This window comes from Rousettus aegyptiacus, unplaced genomic scaffold (genome assembly GCF_014176215.1).
Source record: "Rousettus aegyptiacus isolate mRouAeg1 unplaced genomic scaffold, mRouAeg1.p scaffold_m13_p_16, whole genome shotgun sequence".
NCBI classification, from domain to species: domain Eukaryota; kingdom Metazoa; phylum Chordata; class Mammalia; order Chiroptera; family Pteropodidae; genus Rousettus; species Rousettus aegyptiacus.
Genome location: NW_023416291.1, coordinates 3,777,168 through 3,794,427, shown reverse-complemented (window position 1 = coordinate 3,794,427; position 17,260 = coordinate 3,777,168). Strand labels below are relative to the sequence as shown.

The 17,260-nt window shown below is 37.9% G+C and overlaps 1 long non-coding RNA gene across 1 annotated transcript in view; it reads right to left on the bottom strand.

Moving 5' to 3' along the window:
• LOC107518505 overlaps positions 1-17,260 on the bottom strand; it is a 559,217-nt gene that overhangs the window by 277,510 nt on the left and 264,447 nt on the right. The window contains exon 8 of the long non-coding RNA XR_004954837.1: positions 1,721-1,857. This is a non-coding gene — a long non-coding RNA (uncharacterized LOC107518505). The remainder of the gene's footprint in view (positions 1-1,720; positions 1,858-17,260) is intronic.

Genomic DNA, 17,260 nt, shown 5'->3' with positions numbered 1-17,260 from the left:
GATAATGCAGATTAAGAGAAAGCAACTTAAATACTAACTAATCCTCTATTCCCTTCCCGAACAACACTAAAACAAAACAAAATAATAGAATTAAAAAATAATACTGTTTCAGGATTCCTATTAAAGTAGAGGTAAGAACAGAAGATTGGAAGTCGAAAGACTAGAATATGAGTTTCAGTTCTTACAGTTTTGTTTTTTTCATTTAAAATAGGACTAAGAATATTTGTCATAATATCTTGTCAAGTTACTGTGTAAAAAAGTACCTATCACACTGTAAAGCTCTAAGAGTAGTAGCTATGATTGCCACGGCTCTTCCCTTTACCTATTCAAATTCTCTCCGTCCTTCGAGATACAGATCAAATCACCACACACACACACACACACACACACACACACACACACACACACACTCCTATTTAGCCCCAGATAGCTCATCCTCTTATGAACTCAGGTTTTATAGCGCACATAATTAATCAGACAGTACTCATTCATGACATCAATTAACTAATGAGAATATGGTGTTGACTCTTTCTGTATTCATTGTTTTATAGCCGAGAAAAAACTTCACTTCTTTAAAATGACTTCCCTTTTCTTTCTCCTTGATTCCAACTGGCCTTGCACTCACTTGCTTCTTTTCCTTCCTTATCCTTCTGCCTTAGCATACACTGCACAACCATGTCTTTAGTCATTAAGTCCTTAGGACATCAGACTTGGCCAGCATTGAACAGTCTTAGGAACAAAGCCTCAGGTCTACTGACCACAGAAACAAAGTTTCAGTCAAACTAAAGATCTTTAGTTTGTTTCAGCTCCAGACCCATGAAAGTAGAACAACACTACCTGCCACATCCCCTTGAGACCAGACAGAATGATGCCATGACTGACACCAGGAATTGATGGAATGATCAACTGCCTCCTACCCTTGCCCCAACCAATCAGTAGAGACCATGACTCCAAATCCTTTTGCTACCATGACTAATGACCTTTCCCTTCTATAACTTATCCCCTACAGACCATTCGGGAGCCATGTAGGGGATAGGTTATATAGACCTGGTTCCCTAGAGGCCATCAGGGAGTCAGGTCTTTGAGTACTAGCTCACCTGTGTCTCTGAGTTTTGTGTCACTGACTTAAATAAAACCTTTACTTTCTTTGCTGAAAATTCCTGTTTATATTTCATTTGGCTTTGATGCACATAGGCAAACAAACTCCCTTTTAGTTTGGTAACAGTTTTTCCAATTAGATTGTATGCTCCTTAAAGTTATTAAGAATTTCTTATTTGGCAGGGGGTTATAGCTGGCAAGGTCTTGTACATAAGTAATAAACTATCAGCATTTGTTGATTATTTTATAAATGACAGACTTCATGAGATTTTTAGGAGTACATGAGATTCTCTCATGGAAGTATTTAAGATACTAGAAAAGAAAATAACATAAAATTGCCTCTTTTTGAAGAGAAATAAATCATTGTAGTTTGGAAGAGGAAATTAAAAAACAAAGCATCTAGTTTAGAATTTTATGTTAAACATAAGAAAACTGGAGCCTAAGAAGGTTTTGTGTATCAACTAGAATCAATATATAAATCATCATAATTTTCATATTACGCAACTAGCTATCATTTCATAACTTTATGTAATCATTTAAAACAAATTTTCAAATAAGTATAAATGATTTAAATGTGTATCTTATATGAGATGTGAGTTCTACATCATTTGATGTTACTTACCTTTTCATCCTTGTCATAAATCTAGATATCGAGGCAATTTCTTGATTGTAAGCTGTTTTCTTCTTTAAGGAGGGTAATAATTTCCGATCCCATGTTTTTCTTCTGAAAAAGGTTAATATGTTTTGTTCCTGAGGATTCTGTGGAAGAATAATACAAACATAACTTAAAAGTTGGTATTTCATATATGTCACATGAAGATTCACTTTTGAATCAAAAGGGAAAATAGGTTGAGGAGATCTAATCCTGGCTGGTTTATAAGGATAAAGAGACACGCAAAGAAAACAATCCTTCCCAGGAATGAGAAATCCGTCCTTACTATTCCTACATCTGTCTGCCGTACAATGTAGCATTGAATTCATTATAAAGTTAAACTTGAAATTCTATTCACCTCCTGTACTGTTGTGCTCAATCTATATATTTAAGCCATTCGAAATACAAAAGCAACTTCATTCCTCAAGGGCATAACAGGAAAGCCACCTCTCCTACATTTTTATGCTACAGACGTTAATGTGAACTTTTCTTAAACAATGGCAAAAGATTGTATCACTCGTCCAAAAATTAAGTTGAGGGAAAAAGCTGGCTTATTTGGTTGGCATTTTTCTTTTTTAACTCAAAAGCAGTGCCAAGATCAGTGAGCCCATTTTAAAAATACCTCCTTTTAATAAAATATTAGTTTTCTGGTACAGAAATTATTTCACCAGGCTGGGTAAACCCAGTCTTACAAAATAGTCTAAACTGTTCTTTTTTAAAAAGTAATAGCTGATCTAAATAGGTGGAAGTCTTTTGCTTTTTACGGTGCTCCACAAACACACAAACCATGGTCATTAAAGAAAGCTCCACAGGGAAGAAGAGTATGGCAAAAAAAAAAAAAAAAAAAAAAAAGTTCCTGATGACGGAAGGGTAAAGGAGTGGTCACCTCTAGGGAAAGATGAGACCCTGACCGGGGCTCCATAACTGCCATGCAACAGTCACAGACATCACACCACATTTCAACATCTCTGTCAAGCCCCTCACTGATGTATGAGAAAACTACTCAGAAAGAATTGTGCCTTGAAACAGTGCCCCGGAGATCGCAAGCATGTCCAGGCACCACTTATTCACTTGATAACCAGATACTGGACATACGCTTGGTGCCAGCACTGTGCTATGCACACCATCCTCTTGGGCTCAGCTAGTAAAGCTGAGGAAAAACAAAAACGACAAAAAACGAAAAAAGGACATTGGGCACTAGTGTTCCTGGGATGGGGTTTGTCCCCAGGTGGGGCTTGCAACAGCACTGCATATCCTGCCGCAAGGCTGACAGCCAGAACCAGTTTCCTGGGATAAAACGACTGATTTCACTTTCAAACTCTCAAATGAACTCAGTGCGTAAATGAGAGAACGGGCTGTAACAGGACGGACGTTGGAAATGAACTTTAGGGGGACGGATTTAAGGCCCAGCTCCGCCAGGTACTGCTTGTCATCTTGCACCCCCGTTGCCCACCCGTACTCCCTCGTCGTGGAATGCAACTGAATCTCTCTAGGCATCATCCTCTCAACTGATAATATCGCCATAAACCTCTCTATGTACAGTTTATACAGTTGTTAGAATTAAATGAGAAAATCAATAGAAAAGCACTTTAATATTTTTAAACATGCTGCAAACAACAGTTTTTCTTCAAGGTCATAAAAGAGACAAAAGACTCAATTTCAGGAATATCTTTTAATCGAATACTACACAAATGCATTTTACAGTTTCTTTATGAATATTACTATTTTTAAATAGTTTACACCAGCTTGGTTTAATAAGCTGTGAATTCATCAGCTTTGGTTGTCAAATGTATGCCTTATAATCAGCAGATTATAAAAATAAATAAAAAATATAAAGTGATATGGAGAAACTGCAAACAATATGCATACCCATTTAAAATATACTCAGAGTTACACACGATCAGAAATGAAAATGCCATATTTTGGTGTTCTGTTAAAATTAAAATATGAACTTAGAATACAAAAGAATAAAACCATGTCCCAATTTCTAAAAGGAATAATTTTAAAAACATTTGGTATATGATGCTCGATGATTAGCTGTGCATAAAAGTATGTAAATGATACAATTATAATGTATACTACCAAAGACTATTTCCTGGGTTTCCCATCCCATTATCACATTTAGCTTTGGAGATATAAATTAAAAAAAAAAAATTAGAGCATCATTTAAAAAGAATAAACACATTAATTTGAGTCTGGGCTTATACAAAAGAAAACATCAGGCTGAAAATGACTGCCCTTTTTCTGATGATTTCCTTGATGAGGTACGAACTCTGTACAAAGGAAGCTCAGCTGGAATGTGAAGTGCTTGACTGTTTTGTTTGGAACACACTCCCCCCTACCCGCCCCCCCCTTGCCACAGAGAGAGAGAGAGATGAAATTCTGCCTGGTGAGCGTAAGAGGGAAAGATAAGCCTTCACGTCGAGAGTTTCTGCTAACCTTGCTACATTCAGTATCAGAAAGAAAGTGGATATTTGCAGCTTACTGAATTCTGAAGCCAAGAACATGAGATGAAAGAAAAAAAAGTTTTTAAAGAAAAACTACACACATTCTGTCTTAGTAACCTTGTCTGCTTCCAGGGCACTAGATAGTTATAATAGGATTAACTTCTAGACAGTTTTAATAAACAGAATTATTAAGTTATCGGATTCATGTTATATCTTACATACACACATTTTTTTGTGTGGTTTAATTGGAGATTGGAATTTCAGTCCAATAGGTCTCCTAAATGTACTAATGATAGGGTTAGAGGAAATTTTTCTAGTCAAACCGTTTTCTCTTTCCCAGTCGACTGCATTTGAATGAGGACACTTCTGTTTGTTTGGTATAAGGATATTTTATTTATAATCTTAAGTAACTTTCATGATGCTCATTTTTCACATAAAAACAAAAAATATTAAAAATTATCGGTGACATTTCTTAGTTGTAAGAAATGGACTTTACCTGATTGAGAAAATTAATCTAATAATATAGTGGAGCAATTATGAAGTGCTTTTTATGTGCCATAGAGTCTTCAACATTCTATACACTCATCAAATCCCGTATTATCATTCTGTCTGTCACAAACAATAAAACTGAAGTACACGGGACTAAGTTACCTATTCACGGTCAGACAGCTAGGAAGTGGCAGATCTGGGCCTGTGCTCTCAACTAATACTCTAAACTGAGTCTCCGACTTATTAAAATACTATTGGGGGGGGGGGCTCACAGAAATATCAGGGGTGCCGGAATATCAGACCGAAGGCTAAGCGGCTCAGAAGCGCTGCTGGAAACCATGCCGATTAGTGTACTGCCGCTGCCGCCACCAAACCCGGATGCTAAGCCTGCAAATGAGTGCAGCTGTAACTCGCATAGGACTTCCGCCTCTGCCACCACCGGTGTCCTCAGCAGCCACTGTTACTGCTGTCACCCCAGAGTCCTGACTCAGGCTCTGCTGAGGCTGGAGGTGCGTAGGCACGCTGGGAGACAGGCTGCAAGGAGGGCTGGGAAAATCTCAGGCTTGTTCGGCTCGTCTGGACCGAGAACGTGTCTTGCTGTCTCGTCCCCACCAGGACTCAGAGGCTGAGGAAGCCTTCCCACAGAGGAAGTCTCTTAACTGTTGGAAAACCAACACCAATAACAAAATCCTACATTAACTGTTCTGAAGATTAATAGAAATAATATACAGAAAGGGCCAATGGTTTACTGATTAACTGTTTGCTGTCAGACTGCTTCAATTCGAATCCCAGTTTTCCCTCAGAAGTTGTACAACTTCAGATAAATCATTTTATCTCTCTGAGTTATTTGCTCATTGTAAGTTTTTGTGAGGATTAAACAAAATAAAGCATGCAACGAATTCATTATATTCAGTACCCCAAATGCACATATAAAGTAAATCTAGCCATACACTCTACGCAGTACTAAAATAACTGGTTAGTTTTAAAAAAAGAAAATTAATATGCTAATTATTTTTTACCAGTTGAAAGATTTCTCTGATTCAGGTAAGTACAAAGTTCCAATCAGTTTTTCTCAAACAACTGGGAAAATGCCACTGAAATTTTATATTCCTTTTTAATTAATATTTTAAAGTTTAATGAAGTAGAAAATTATCATAAAACAGTAAATTTAGGTCTTGAAACTACTATTCAATTTGGAGCTGAGTACTCCCCCAAAACACTTTGCCTAACAAAACCTAACAAGCATTATTAGTATTTGAGGATTGACAGAAGTCAAAATATAGTCTAGAAGTTGAAGCTTTTTGAGTTGCTCTCCTATAATAGGAAAAAGAAGCAAAAGGTATAAATCCAATATACACTTACTCTAATAAGAATACACATAAATGTAAATGCTTGAAATGACACATCTCTCTCCTGAGAAAGCTTTCAATGAGTGTATTGCTGGGCTCTGTTCTTGATCTTGCCTTGCTCACTGTTTATGCCAATTCTTATCAAGTACAGACCTGATACAGTGCTAAGAATTTTAAAGCATAAGAAACTCTACCTATTATAAGTATGCAACACAAAAAGATGAAATTAACAAGAATAATAAAATAAAAAGTCTGGTATTTATAAGAAAAAAGTCCAATTATACAAGTATATGATTGTAAGTCATAGCTTAGCCTGTTTTCGGTACAAAAATGTGTCATCTTAAAAGCCATTTCCCTGTCATTTACTGAAACGAGGGGTGCCACATAACAGATCTGGCAAGAGCTGTGGTACAAGCCTTGTGGGCATGTCTAGAAAAGTTTCATTTCAGTACCACGTAGGTGCCACACTGAACCGTTTCCAGCACGGCGTGGGCTTTCTCCCCCCAGTCCTTCCATCTTCCTTCCTGGCGTGTGGCTGTGAAACACGAGCGATCGGCGATCTCACGACCGTGAGATGCCTATGGCAAGATGTCCTGCAATATTTAAACAACTGGTCCAGGTGGTCGGTACCAAAACTGCACGTCAGCGCTGCCACAGTTCCTCCTCCCAGGTGGCCACATCCTCACTGCTTAACCTGGAAGGGAATCTCTGCTGTTCGCTAACTGCCGAAGGCACTTACAGGAAGCGCCAGGCTGTCACCTTTTCTAAATAGAGCCCCAGTGACTCGTCCTGATAAAGCGCCACACGGAACCCTCTGCTCTGCGTCCTCTGTCTCTGAGCCCGGTGTGCCGCAGATGCACTCTCGCCCCTGCGTCAGCCCTTTCCCAAAAATGGTTAGAGCTGTGGCCCTTTTGAGAATTTGATCCCATCTCCTCTATATTTTTTGGAATTCTTCAAAATTTTTAGTTTGCTAGTGGCACTATCTGTAGTTTGCTAGTGGTAATATTGATCTCGTTCTCAAAACAAAACTACATCCATCATTTCTAAGAATTTGAGGTAGGATGGAATATAAGCACATTCGCTTATTCTGCCATCCTGAGACAAGGAATTATCTGCTCAAGCTCCCCCCTGAGAACTGCTGAACTTTACATGACTACAAGAATTGAGAAACAGATGCATAGCAGTTTGTTGACATGCTTTTCCTAGGGGTACAGGAAACAAGACATGCAAAATAAAAGGGACAATGGGTAATGTTTGAAGCCTGGGACTGAATCTGAGTTTTGCCGGTGAATAATTAAATGCCCTTTTGTAACTCACCTGTCTGCTCTGAATCTCTGTTCTCTCATCTGTAAAACAGAGATAATATCTACCTGAAGAATTGGTACAGTTGATAGAGATAATGCATACATAAACAAATTTGTATCTTGGCAGTGAGCATTAAATTGTAGGCCAAGATTAACTACAAGAAAACGGACAAACATTCGGTTTACTTGATCAGTCCTGGTTTATTCCTGTTTTCCTAGCAAAGTATGATTAGTACTTCCTCCAGTTCACAAAAGCATCCCAGTTTGGAAGGCATTATATGACAACAGTAGCATTAAGTACACCGGAGTGTCTGTGATTCTAGGATTCCAGGGTATAGCTGTGTCAATCAGTGAAGAAAAATGTTTTTAGTAGAACTCCAACAACAAGGACTGAACCAGCCTTGTTCTCAGGCAAGTACCGCCAAATAACTTCTAACTGGAGGATGGATAGTGGCTAAGCGATCAGGTGCTAGGTCAGACAGGCATAGGGTGTGTTTCAGCCTTCCATACATGTTGGCTCTGTGAACTTGAACAAGGACTCAACCTCTCTGAGCTTCGGTTTCCTTCTCAGTAAATTGGAGACTCACAAAATTGTTTGTAGATTAATGAGATAATGTATACCCAATGCTTATCACATTGTTGGCAAATTTTCGACAGTGTATACTTTCTGCAGAAGACACCGCACAGCAGGAGATCTGTTACAGATTTCGTAACTTTGTCATTTGTGTGGACTGGCTTTGGTATTCACCTTTGTATCGCACTATCCCCCACCCCCGCCCTGCAGTGTGAAGTAAATCATGCATTTTCAACTAACCAATGCTCTGTTTTGGAGCACGTGTAATATTACGTTGAGATGAACTAAAATAGCATGGAGTCTCTCTGTGATGTTCAGGAGTAAAAAAGAGAAGCTGAAGCCTCTGTCCTCCACAGATCAGATGAGATGTTTCCGCTGGCTTCTGTTCTTTTCACAGACCAGATGAGATTGAAACAATGGGGTCATCAGGGTCCGCCCGCAAAGGAAGAAAACTCATGTTGACTTCTGATTTACTGATCCCTTCCATTATTCCAGCTCCCGGGTTTAAAGTGTCAGCAAATGGAATGGTTTTGTTGATGTTTCTAACAAGGGTCCCTGGCCCTTGAAGATGCTTTCCATTCAAACAGGAAGTCTGCCCTTTTTGCACCAAAATAAATAGAACTGGCGATGAACAACTGCAGGCAGCTTCCTCACGAAACCCCTCAGCCCATGGCGTCCCTGCCACATGGGCCAAGGACGACAAGCAGCTGTGAGAAGAGAAAGCTGGCTCTCATTTCTATGAGAGCCGCTCAGAGCTTTGACTCACAGCATTTTGATAAAGGCCAGTGCTCCAAGGTCACCTCCAGGGAACCATGAGACTCTTCTTTCCAGTCATCTTGAATATTTCCCTTTCTCTTCCTTTTCAGAAATTTTCATCTCTAATTTTCATATGTTACCTATTAACAAAACATGCAAATATGCCCATGGAATGCAGACTCTCTATATTTCAAACATTTCCAACCTTCAAGGATGGGGGAGAATTAAACAAGGGAGAAGGCTGGCTTCCAGCAATAACACAGCTTTAATAAATACATGAAATATTTATAGAACACATAAAGAACAAAGGAAATTGAACACTTCCTCTGTGTATACTTTCTCTCAGTGTTTGAGTCAGCCAGGTCTCCTGCCACTATTTTTTCTCCTGAGATGTCGTCTGAGCAGTAGCGAGTGAGATGTACCTGGTCAATGTACTTACTAAGCAGGTCGTCTCCTGATTTTCCAGGAGTCTCAGACTTAAACGCCGACGGCACCAGCATTTCCCTTGTGAGCAATGTTTTTTGGAGGAAATGTAATGGAGACGTCTAAGACCTTTAATCACTTGTATCTATTTGGAGACACTATATAATTTTAACTGAGAACAATAACAAAAGTTGCTCAAATATTACAATTATTATTATTAGCATTAGTTATGTATCTACATAATTTAAGAAACTGGATGACAGTTATTTTCTCAAAGTCAAAGAGAAAGTTAGTGGCTTCACCTCTGTAGTTCACTGCCGGAGATGCTCTTATTTACCTAGAATTTAGTTAAAAGGCTTTGTAAATAGAATTATGTATTTACTGGCATCAAAAAATCTATGTCGTTTTGTGATGAGAAAGAGAAAATGAAAGCATGGCAGTCATCTATTTTTGGGTAAAGTCCCAACAAATCCTGTCCTCTTCAATAGTAGTATTAGTGAGTGTCTCCCCCGTATGTCATTCCCCAAAGTCATCTCTTGTTCTCTCTTTCTAACAGGTCTTGCATTTATGCACTATCATTACAATGATACTTATATTTATAATTAATTTTCACGATGCCAGTAGCTTACATTTATTGAACCGCGAGTTGTGCTAAGTGCTTTGCACACATCATGCCATTTCATATCCACAACAGCCCTATTTTACTGGTGGAAATAGTATTCCCATAAGAACACTGAAATTCGAACATTTTAAATAATTTGACCAACATCAAAAAGGGAAGAAGAGAGCTGTGCATCTATCCAAATATCTAACTCCGTATGCAAGCCCACAGTAATATGACCTTAGGTCACATTATTTCCTCTCCCCTCAAAGCAAAAGTGGTCACTGATTCAGGATAGTCTTTGGCAGTATCAAATCTCACCTGTCGATGTCATTCATACGCACAGATACATGTTGGATAGACTGACCTAAGACAGTAGTGAGCATAACATGTACATGCACATTCTGGAATCGCAGGCTGCTGCCATGGAAACAGCCTCCTAGAGCCCCACCTCCAGTTTCTGGGCCCGCCCTCCTTTCTTCCTGGAAGACCTTGCTTCTGCTGCTCCGTTTGTTTAGGGGCAGATCAGTTTTCACTTATAAACATTTTCTCCACATGTGGGATTCAAATTGTCTGAACTCGAGGACTGTTGGGAGAGATGCTGTATAAGCCAGACAAGGTCTTCAGAGAATCAAATGTAAGGTTGCTTCTTAGCAAACAGCTTAGAGAAAAATTCAGCATGAACGAAGAGGAAATCACTATACACACACTGTACTTGGAAAATTAAATGATCAAAGCAATTTTAAGCAAACTTATTCACTTGGCTATAAGGATACAGTAGCCTAACTTATGTCTGTGGACACAGAGTAGAGGCTAGAAACAGATCTGTTATAAACACATTAGCATGAAAAGCACACATATACAGTCACTTTTTATTTAATTATTCTACTGTATGATCTAACAGCATGATATTTTTTATGATGCAAAATTACTGTAAGAATATTCTTTAAATTTGGAAACCTAATTTCTACAAACTCTATCAAAATTGGTTGATATTTTAATAATGCGATGTGTATATAGTGAACAATTCCTCTTCACTTTAGTCTTTTTCCCTTATGAGAGTCTCAGCATCACCCTGAAACTAACAGAGAGAGAGAGTCTCAGAGAGAGCGTCTCGGAGTCTCTCCAAGGGAGAGTGAGTCTCAGAGTCGCTCTCTCAGAGGGAGTCTCTCTCAGAGATAGAATTTCTCTCAGAGAGAGAGAGAGAGTCTGTCTCTCTGAGACGAGAGAGAGTCTGTCTCTCTGAGAGGAGAGAGAGTCTCAGAGTCTCTCTCAGAGAATCTCAGAGAGTTAGAATTCAGTTAGCCATAGCTGCTTTTATTATCAGTGGTCAGATGGATGTGGACTTCATTTTCCTCTCCTCAATTCACTGAAGGGTTACTCTGACTATCTTAGCTAAGAAATGGCATTTAAGAACACCTGCTAAGGACACCATTAAAAAAGTAAGGAGATAGCACACGGAGTAGAGAAAATATTTGCAAATGGTATGTCTCATAAGGGACTTTAATCCAGAATATACGAAGAATTCTTATAACTCAATAATAAGAGATAACCCAAATAAAAAATAGGCAAAAGATCTGAATTAGACATGTCTTCAGAGAAAATATACAGGTGGCCAATAAACACTTTAAAAGATGCTTAACATAAAAGATGCTTAAAATTGAGGAAATGTAACTCAAACCACAATGAGATACTACATCATATCCACAAGGAAGGCTATAATGAAAAAATCAGATAATAACAAGCGTTAGTGAGGATTTGGAGAAACTAGAACTCTCTTACACTGGTGGTAGGAATTTGAAGTCATGTAACTGTTTTAGAAAACAGTTTGTTAGGTCTTCAAAGTATGACCCAGAAATTCTCCTAGCTGTATACACAAAAAAATGAAACCTATGTCTACATAAAAATTTGTATGTGGATGTTCATAGCAGCATCATTTATAGTAGCTAAATAATAGAAACAACCCAAATGTTTACTGATTAATGAACAGATAAAATGTGGCATATTCGTACAACAAAATATGACTTGGCAGTGAAAAGGAATGAAGAACCGATACATGCTGCAATGTGGATAAATCTTGAAAACAGTACACTAAGTGAAACCAGTCATAAAAGATCACATATTATATGATTCCATTTATATGAAAAGAATAGCCAGATCATAAGACAGAAAGTAGACTGGTTGGTGGTTCCTTAGGGCTAAGAGGTTTGGAGGGAAATGGAGAGTGACTGCTAATGAGTATTTTTTGGGGGAGAGGGGTGATTAAAATGCTCTACATTGATTTTGGTGACTGCAATACAACTTTAGGAATATATTAAAAAGCCATTGAATTGTATACTCTAAGGTAAAATTTATTATCTGAATTATATTTCAGAAAGCTTTAAATAAAGGAATGCAGCTACAAAAAAATATAACCATAACTAAAATGTTCTTAAAGTGACTATAAACATTCACGCTGTGCCAGCCATGCTTTAAATATTGTGGGCTATGAAATGATCCTGTCCCTCATTTTAGGCTGGAGAAGAGTGTTTTGTAGAGTTGTTTCCCCTTGGCCAGCTGTAGTCTGCCAGGAGAGGTGGCTTTCTTCTCTGATGGGTGAAATATCGTCCCCCCTGCTCCTGCCACGACAATTTTGCTGTATAATATGATCATAGTTTCATTGGTGTGCTTGCCACATGCCACATTGTGCTGTGACCCCCACACATTCGCTCAATAAATAATTATCATTCTGCGAAGTTCTCCTACACATGACATTCAGGCTATGCTTAAAGAAATGCTTCCCGTTTTGCTCTCTGACATTTCAAATATTATATTTGGTTTGACTTTTGCCTAGTTCCTAGTATGTCACTTTTGAAAGGATGACACAATACTTCTTAATTCACCTATTTATATGTTCATCATGATGATGGAAGGATGAAATCACCTACGTATCTGAGGCACTATGAGTTTTAGAGTGCTTTTACACCAGAGACTTTATTTAGCCTCTATATGCATGGAACCGTTCGCCACTTTATATTTATTTATTTATTTATTTATTTATTTATTTATTTATTTATTTAGCAAGAGAGAATATAATCAACTTTAATGCATACACACATGTATGGGAACCCTGCATATATGAGAGTCAGAAACTGCTCATGAACGAAAGGTTCCTTACCGTTTGTCACTTTAAAAGAGTGAGTTAAGAACATGGTGCTCCCAGAAGCCCATACAGTTGGACTAAATAATAATAAGAATGTTTCTGTAGCACATCGGCTGCACTAATATCTGTAATATTTTACAATACATGCCATTTAAGCATCTAAACAATTGTCTGCTGTGTTGGCACTGAGGATGCAAGACTAAGCCAGAAACTTCAAAAGGCATGACCTTAAGGCAACTCACAGACCCAGGAGAGTTTACAAACAAGTAACAGTTTGGAGGTCTCTCTAAGGCGCTTTGGGAGTAGAGAAGCCTTAGGGAGTGGGGCTGGCTAGGAAAGCTTACTAGAAAAATTGATTGTTAAATTGAATCTTGAAGATTTAGTAAGAGTTTGGAAACTCAAAGGAACGGGGAGGCCCAAGGCAAAAGGAATCATTGAAGTCCTGAGAAAACATGTTGAGATAATTCTTTAAGTCAGAGGTTCTCAACTCCCAGTGATCTTCTGTCTGGAGTCCTTTCTGTCCTCACAGCTGGGTGGGCAGGGCTGGGCAGGCTGTCGGTGCTGACATCTAGTGGACAGAGGCCAGCCCTGAAAATTCCGCACAGGACAGCCCTCCGCAACAGTCCTCTGGTCCCATGTGTCAGTAGTGTCGCTTTCGGAAGCCCGGCTTTTGGTAAGACAACAGCTTCAACAAATATTCGTGGAGTCGATGGAATTATACTGTGTTCTTTAACTTGAATATGTTCATGAGGTGTATATTTTAATAAAAGTGTAACAGCTGCATTGGTTTTGGTGCAGGGAATGATTTAAAGCCAGAATGTGAAGGGCTCTGTCAGGGATGGTGCGTCGTTCATGAACTCTACTGCAATTCCAGTGTGGAGAGACTAGGAAAGGAAGTGATTTTTTGAGAATTTAGATAAAATTAGTAGAAAATGGAGTGGATAGAATTAGAAACAGCATTTCTTGTATATAGGCTTCTGTGTTTTTCATTAGTGTAAAAATTTGCCCTATAGATGATATTGTTGATAGTGATATACTAAAGGCCATATTTTATATTGCTTACAATAAATATTTAAAAGAAAAATTTGAGTTGACATTAATATGAATTTATTCTTAAAATACATGCTGAAGAACACTAGAGTGTGAGTCATAGAAATGTTTTTAGTGTTTGAACAAAGCTGTAATAAACAATTGAGTACAGGGGTTTGTATAGACCTGTGTTTTCATTTCTGTTTGAATAAATACCTTGGGAGTGGGATTGCTGGGTCTATGGGTGTGTGTGTGTGTGCGCGCGCGCACGCATGTGTGTGTGTGTGTACCTATGTGTATGTATATGCACACATGTATGCATACGTGTATATATGTATATACGTATATGTGTGTACGTATATGTTTGATGTTTAAAAAATTGAGTTGAGATTTCTAACATAGTTTTATCCTCCCACCAGCAGTGTACGAGAATTCCAGTTTTCCATCCCTTTACCAACTTTTGATTATGTATTCTTTTCCATTTTAGCTAATCATGACTAGAGATGCTGAGTACCTTTTCATATGTTTTAATAGCCATTCATAGTCTATTGTGAGGTGTCTATTCAAATATTTTGCTCTTTTGAAAAACTGTTGTTGGTCTTTTTGCTATTGAATTGTAGGAATTATTTTAAGTATTCTGGATACAAATCTTTTAACATGTTGGCTGCCTCTAGTCAGTAAGCTGTCTCCTTTCATTTTGGTATTATTGGCTTGCTGACTGTAATGGCCATATATATTATCCCACCCACACCTTCTCCCCTTTAATACTAAGATAAAAAAATTAAGTTCTTCATGAACTTTCTGAGGACCTCCTAAAATATCTCTCTCCAAGCCTTGGTTACCATAGCAACTTATGGTACCTCTGAAAGAGCTCCTCTAACCATGTGTCTTGTGTTATATTTAAGATTTCATATACTCAGTCTCTGCCACTAGTGTGAATGCAGTATGTAAATAGAAGAGGGGTGTGAGATTTCTACTACTCCACTGACCAGTGATGTTAGCACTGACTCTGTGTTTACTGGTCATTTAAACTTATTTGCTAAATAACAACAGACAACTTTATATTAGTTCACTGAGTGTAAGTAATGAGATCCAGATCAACTTTGTTCAGCCTAAAATTCTCCTTAAGAACTAAATTTAAAAAAAAAATCACCACTCTTTTGCCTTGAAAATAAAAACTGAAATTTCTCTCTCCAGAAGGCAACTATTAGAATTACACTAGTTATATTAGTCAATTGTACTAGTCATTATACTAGTCAAAGTAGAAAGCAAGACTGGTGGGTGCTACTGAAGCTCACAGAACGAGCCAGAGACAGATGAGGGCAGATGTGTGTGGCGACTGCAGAGAATCACCATCCCTACAGAGATTCCAGTGACCCTGACGTTTCAAGGGATCACAGACCATTTTTAGGACTGCAAAAACGTTAGTCACTAGACTCTGTAGTCTTTAGTGGTAGGTTGTCTTAAGAGTGAAAACGTTGGGAGGTAGGGTGTGTGTGTGTGTTCTGGGAATGGGAGGTAAACACATTATTAAACTATCAGTTCAACTGTGTCCTAATAGGAACCCTTTGCTTACCATAAAGTGACCTGATTTAACAAAAATTATGTTATTTAGTTGAAACACTTAGTGCTCATTTTAGGATGAGAGTAGAGGAAATTTGAGGCCAGCTCTGCACGAAAGGTGATGAGGACTGTGCGCATCATGAAGCGCAAGCGCGAGGGGTGGGGGAGGAGAAAGAGCAGTGCCATTAGCTTCGTTTTCTGTCCTTTCTCCTAGCTAGCTGTTGCCCGTGTCAGTCACCCAGGAAGACGTCTATTCTGAAATTTGGTCTGCAAACCCTGGTAAAGGGGATTAGTTCAGAGAAACTCCCTGTAATGACAAAGGATGGAAAACATGAGAATTACTGGGCCCCACCCCTGGACTGGTAGAAACATTAAAGAAATCAAAACATGCCAGATACTGATTTTGAATGACTTTAAGATTTTGGTCAATCCATGCTGTTTACGATACTGTATAGGAAGTAGTAAATTACATTGATCCAAGATTTCCCAGCAATTATAAAACATAGAGGAGTAGAAAAGGTAAAACAAACAAACAACCAAACACCCTCTAAGGCTAGGGGAAAAAAAAAAAAAAGAAAAAGAGGGGAAATGAAACATAAATGAAAAAGAGTAAAATAGTAATTTGAATGTTAGGTGGCGGTTGAATGCCAATAATTATTTCCTCAGAGGCTAACAGAAAACTTTTAATGAGATTTTTTTTTTCTGACTTGGAGTAATTTGAGGAGTCAATGTGATGGTTATTTTATGAGGAAAACTACTACACCCAAATAAACAACCAACTATCCAATTTTATTCCAACAGATCAAAATCAAATCTACTCAAAATCACCATGGGGAAAAACTGTGACAATACAGTCCTATGATCCCAACATCTCTTTAGCTGAGTACTCTATCAGGTGAGTGTTTAAAAGGCATATGTTGACTAAGTTAGAAATGCTACAATTTACTAGGCTATAAACTTAAGACCACTTTGCAATATTTGTTGAATAAATTATTTTTGTGCCTTCTAACTCAAAATCTGAGTTTTCTTGGATCCCATTAGAAAATTCATCTTTCCTTTTTCTACATATTATATTTTTTCTAAGAAACCAAAATCAATTTAAACTAAATTTGATTGCATAAACAAAACAATACTTAGGTTGAAATAAGCTTTTAGCATTATTTATGCAAGTATAAATATGTGAATAAATAACATATTTCTGTAAGTCTTCAGTAGCAACTATTTTGGGAGATACGAAAAGATTTAATTTTGAGTAAATTAGATTTTGAAACCTCAAAATTGAAATAGGTTTGGCATCTTCTCATCACTGGCAACTACCCGTGTTATTAAATAAGAAATCTGAGAAGTATATTTTCCATGAAATTTTTAAAATGCCCACAAGTGACATTAAATGATATTTGGTCATGTCAACACAGCCTCGAGTTTGAAATGCTATCCAAAGACAAACGATGCTGATTTGCCTGTATGCGTTTCATTCCCTCCATTCCCTTTTTTTTCCCTTCAAAAACATGTACTGAAGATAAGTCCCAAAACTGCTTTCTTAATAAGTATAATAATGGTCACGTGTCAAAAAAGTTACATGTTGCGTGTGTGTGTATGTTTAAATACACACAAGTTCTTCCTTCTGTGGAGTACCACGAGCAGATTATATTATTCTAGTTCACTGAAGATTTTCCATAAATGATAAAGCTTTGCCGTTCCCATCTGCTACTATGGAAAAACGAATAATTTTAAGTAATCATTTATTGAAAAACATGTATGTATTAAGTGTCTACTATGTGACTAAGAAATAAGACACACTCCCTGCTCTCAAGGAATGCATGACCCTGTTGG